The following is a 5,607-nucleotide window of genomic DNA, read 5'->3' as shown; positions in this document are numbered from 1 at the left end:
GTTTCTGCCTCCTAGTGAGTCCTTATGCTAATCTAAGAGAAGCAGAGGAGACATTCAGATTACACAGGCTGGTGCTCAACCCCACATTCTTCTCTTCCTTTCACTGTGACCCTGGTAAGTCTCATTTCTCTGGATAATGGTTCTCTAGTAGGAAAATGGCTACAGGAACAGCAGTTCTTCCATTGGTAAAGGAAGCAGGGCACATACTGCTGCTATTAGAGAGTCCAGAGAGTCTCCCATGATGGTCATAAAGGCAAAAAATACAGCACAGAGAGGACACAATGCACGCCAGACGGAAGAACTAAGAGATGGTCAGGGCAACACCCCCTATCATACACTTGAACAATCTTTTCTTTCTCACAGGAGAACAGAGTAATGGCTGGGATCTGTCCTGATGTCCTCAGGTGCCCAGAGGTCCCATTGGGAAGGGACACTGCAGTCCAGGAAGTCCAAGACAATATCACTCAAGTAGACAGTTTAGCACTGTCCTCCAGCAACACTGACTTTGCCTTCAGCCTCTACAAGGAGCTGGTTTTAAAGAATCCAGATAAAAATATTGTTTTTCCCCATTCAGCATCTCCACTGCCTTGGCTGTCCTGTCTCTGGGAGCAAAGAGCAACACCCAAGAGGAGATTCTAGAAGGTCTAAAGTTCATCTTATAGAGACTCCTGAGCCAGACATTCACCAGGGTTTTAGGCACCTCCTCCACATGCTCAGTCAGCCAGGGAACCAAGTACAGATCAGCATAGGCAGTGCCATGTTTACTAAAACTACCTGCAGATTCTGGTAGAGTTCCAGGAGAAGGCAAGGGCTCTGTGCCAGGCTGAGGCCTTCACAACTGACTTCCAGAAGCCTCATGAGGCCAAAAGCTCCTCAATGAGTATGTGAGGAAACAGACCTAGGGGAAGATCAAGGATCTGGTCTCAGACATAGATGAGAGGATATCCATGGTGCCAGTGAACTAATCTACATTAAAGGTGAGCATGGTCACTGTCTGGGGAGTGTAGAGGGAGGATTTTGGATGGATAACTGGTATTCTTACACTGACTGTGGAAAGGAGGTATTCACAACCTTTGAAACATGAATAACTACTGTCCTGATACTGACCATTTTAAAGGTGATTGAAGCTAAGGAGTTATGGTTGCACCCAAGAGCACCATCAACAGACCTCAGTAAAAAAGTGCTCAGTGTCTTCCTGTTCTCCAGTACCTTTGAAACATGCTTCCCCTGAAGGACAACAGGATCCCAAACTCTCTCCAGGCTCCAGTCTCACTGTTTGCACTCTCATCATTACACAGGAATTGTCAGCGCCCTGTTCATCCTCCCTTACCAGGTCAGGATGCAGCAGGTGGAAGCCAACTTACAACCAGAGACCCTGAGGAAATAGAAGAAATCACTGAAGCCCAGGTTCTTGTCCTCAGGACACAGTACTGGCTTTGATCCCTGTACTGTAGCTGTCCTGATGGCCAGTGTCCCTATACCTCAGATTCTCAGGTATACCCAGTGTAATGGTTAAAGTGTCAGCAGGGAACAGGTGGAGTTGAGTTGAATCCCCATCCTCTATCTCAGTTGATTGAGGCCTGATTTTACTTTGTTTTTTTTCTTCACAGTATGAGACCAGCTCACATAAGAAGCTGAGGTTTCCTACCTCTCTAACAGGCTGTAAATTGCATGGAATCTTGAGTGAGAGTTGCAAGAGAAAGGGAATTGTGATTGACAGGAGATGAGCTCTGAGAATCAGCTGTACTCTGTGGAGTCATCTCATCCCTCATCACTCATTCATTCACCATTCATGGAATGGGGACTTGAAGACATATGTGCCAAGCTCTGTCTAAGACCTTCAGAGTCTATCAGAGATTAAAGTCCAAAAATTCTTATCCTTCTTGGCCTTGTTGAAATTGAGGAAGGGAAAATGTGGCAATGCTAATACAGTGAATCCTTATTTGATTACTTACAGGTGAGGAGTGGTGAGGTGAGAGGGGGAGTGTCAGAGGGTAAGGATAGCTGGAGGCTGATTCAGTGTCCTATGTTAAATAGAAGAGTCATTAGGTGATGACTGAGCCATGACAGGGAAGGGCTGCATGTGTGGATCTAGGAGAAAAGCATTCTCAGTCAAGGAACAGCTAGGACTAAGTCAGGTTCACACTCTCAGTCACTGATGGATAATAAATGCATTAGGGAGAGCAAAGTCAAGTTGTCTAGGCATTGGTAGGAAGAGGTCTTTTGTGGGAAAGGGCTGTCTGTGGAGAGGAGCCCATGATGGATTGAAGGAGTCACAGAGTCCAGGGACTCTTCGTTTCCTTTTCATTCTCAGTTCAACAGGTGAGCTCTGCATGCCCAAGTTCTCCATCTCCACTCACTACAGCCTGGAGGACATCAACCCACAGCTAGGCATAAAGGAAGTCTCCACATGGGCTGACCTCTCTGAGATTACAGGAGCCAAGAGTCTGAGAGTCTCTCACATAAGACAAGAAACACTTGGTGGTTCAGCTTGGTTCCTGAGTGTGGATGGCTAAGGCCATGTGGGCAATTGAGATTGGTACACACACATGTGAGAACACCTGTATTTCTGTTTCCCTCTGCTGCAGAGAGCTTAATCCCAGCCTAGATACTCCTGCTGAGAGCATGCAGCCAGTCCCTATATTACTCCTTGGACTGAACCTCATCAAGGATCGCATGGTCTGGAAGTGTGTATGCTTTGTTTTAGACCACATGGGTATCAACCTGTGCTGTACTGCAGGTGCCACCGACAATCCACTGCAGGGCAAAGCATGTCCACTCTCATCTTCTTCACTGCATCAGTGGGCCAATAAGACTTCTCTAGCACATAGAATAGCAGCAGTAAAGATAATACCATGGAGTTCATGCCAGTTGTGCCGAAAACCCTAGGAATAAGAAAGAAGATGCCTTAGATCCTCACACTACATTCCTAGGTGCACAGCATGGTGGTGCCCAATGTTCTATCCAGGGCCAAGTCAGAGTTGTGGGTTCAGCTCTGTACCAACAGGGCATGTTATTCTGGCAATGGGAAGCCATGCCCTGTGTATTACTGATGTATATCTCAAGGATGCTGGAGAATCCTGCATTGTCTGCCAGCATCCTAGCTGTTCTCTGTGGGACTGTTAGGAGACTGCCTGTGGGGAAATGCCTGCCATTGCCTACTCCAGTCTTCCCATTGTAGTAGGTTTGAGAGCAGCACTATTTGAAACACTGAGCAGGCCTGGAGCATGCCTCATCTCATACACTGAGCAGTTACTCTGGAAATCCAAAGGTAGAGCCCATGGTAGAAACAAATTCCCCAGTAGATGAGGCCAGGGCCCTCCCCTGCTCCAGACTCCTCTCCTGCCCTCTCTGGCCTCCAGTGAGTGATGTGATTCTCTCCCCATAGGTGGTCCATGGAGGCTGTGCTAGATGTGGCTGAGACAGGCACAGGAGCAGCTGCTGCCACCAGATTTAAAATAATCCCATTGTGTGCAACATTCTACTTTATGACAATGTATTTCAACAAGCCATTCCTGATGATTATCTCTGACACAAATACTCATATTGCTCTCTTTATGGCCAAATCCCAGGTGAGACTAGAACATCCCAAATGGGGAGGGTGCTTCTTCCCATAGCTGAGATTGAGCCTGTATGTAGATCTATCTACACATTTTGGCTTCCACGCTCTCTGCTTGGCTGGAGCATTCCTGGATGGGATGGTGACCCTAACTGTGTAACTCCCCCATTCTGAGAAGCCTGTGGTTGCTCAGTATCAGACTCCCAGTCATCATGGCAGCACTAGCTCTTGTTCCTGGACCTAGAATCTGTCCTTTTCCTATCTCCCTGCTCTCTCCCTTGTATCTGCCTCTATCCAAAAGCCTAGAAGCTAGCATGGGGGCTCATTCCCAAGTTAGGCTCTAGTTATGTTTGCCTTCATCTTCTGTAACATTCTTGGGACTATGCAAGCTTACAGGCCAAACCATGTGCACCAAAAAGGAAACCTGCTGCCCTGTGTCTAATTGCAATACCTGGGACCACTTGGTGCCCAGTTCTACCTCACCCTTTCCCTCCACAGTGTATTGCTGCCCACTGCTCCTTGCAGATTCTAGTCTCTGCCCACATCTGGCACAGCTGGAGTCCTCACCCCTGCAGATGCATAGGGCCTGTTGGTCAAAGCAGCTCCTCTCCCCCTAGCACTCCTACTCAGGGCAGAGAAGTAGCCTTTCCCTATGTTCCAATTTGACAACCTCACAGGACAGATGGACACCTCCACCTTCATCACAACCCAAAATGAAGGGAGGAAAGGATCAGTAAACATGTAACTGCATTGAATGTGACAGTGTTGACTCAAGTCCTGTTGGCAGGGGATAGCCTCTGGTGACAACAGGGACATAGAGATTGACACACTCTGTGAATCATGTGATGGCCCTCTGTGCTACATGCTGTCATCAGTCCCTTTACGGATAAGGAAACAGGCAAAGAGCATAGTCATTTCCCTATGACACACAGCTAGAAGTTATGGCATTCCAAATTCCATATGGCATTTCCTGATGCCACAGAGACAAACTTCACCAAACCCAGAGTCTGCTCATGAGCTGTCACAGTGGTAGTGGGCAGATGGATGATAAAACAAGACTCCAGATGCTGCTGAGAGGACACCCCAAAAAGACCTAGGAGTGAGCTCTGTGGTGATGTCATTGTAGGGAAGAAAAGGAGATCAGAAGACCAGGAATGGTATTTTGGGGCAAAGAGCACTGGAAGAATATCTAAGAATCTGAGAGTTCAGTTTAGGAAAAGGGCAAAGCAGTCACTAGATGGCAAAAATCTGCCCCTGTGAGATCCTCCAATGTATCAGAGACATGGGCAGCTTTGCAAGGGTAAATCACTGCTCCTGTCATGGACATGTAAACTGAGTGGCTACAGTGCAGAGAAATGGACAGAGAGTTGGGGAATGTCACTGAGGCCAGCTTCAGGAAACATCAGGACACATCTGGATAGAAGAGTGGGTAATCCAGCTCAAGCGGGAAGCCAGATTATTAGGCAGAGAAAGAGAGGAGGCCCAGGAGCAATTGTGTGGGGTGCTTGGTGTCTTTGAAGAGTTTCATGAGCCTGGAAATGCAGTCAGAGGCTGCAGGCAGTGGGAAAGCTGTCCATCCAGGTTGAGACCCACCTGAGCCTCAAGGCTCCCAAGAACACACAGTAACAGGTGGACCTGTGGCCAGCAGAGAATCACACACACAGGATTCCCTTCCCAGTGAGCACTGAGGTACCACACACAGAACCATGGAACAACAAAAGAAAGGACCCATCTATTGATAGCAGCCAAGTGTCCCCACAGTGACAATGTGTCTAACTGTCATTCAAGGCCCTGAGCTGGACACCACATTGGACTCCACGATTAATGGCATGACCTAGCTGTATCCCTCCAACCATTTGGGCCTCTAACCAGGTATTTAAGGAGCATGGTGTTGAATAAATCTCATGCTGCCCATGGGGTGGCTCTGAAAATAGTGGCCAAAGTATGAGTCCATCTCTTAAGGTAGTACAGAACCTAGGTATCAGGGATTACTTCTCCTCATTCCTTGGGGGCTAACATTTTGCATGCCTCCTGGCAACTATACTTGG

At 47.7% G+C, this 5,607-nt stretch overlaps 1 pseudogene; it reads left to right on the top strand.

The window, feature by feature from the left end:
- Nucleotides 1-375: 375 nt before the first annotated feature.
- LOC116081104 overlaps nt 376-5,607 on the top strand; it is a 22,962-nt pseudogene continuing 17,730 nt past the window's right edge.

The sequence above is a fragment of the Mastomys coucha genome, unplaced genomic scaffold (assembly GCF_008632895.1).
Source record: "Mastomys coucha isolate ucsf_1 unplaced genomic scaffold, UCSF_Mcou_1 pScaffold6, whole genome shotgun sequence".
Lineage (NCBI taxonomy): Eukaryota > Metazoa > Chordata > Mammalia > Rodentia > Muridae > Mastomys > Mastomys coucha.
The sequence above is the reverse complement of the archived record's forward strand: the minus strand, read 5'-3'. Positions and strand labels throughout refer to the sequence as shown.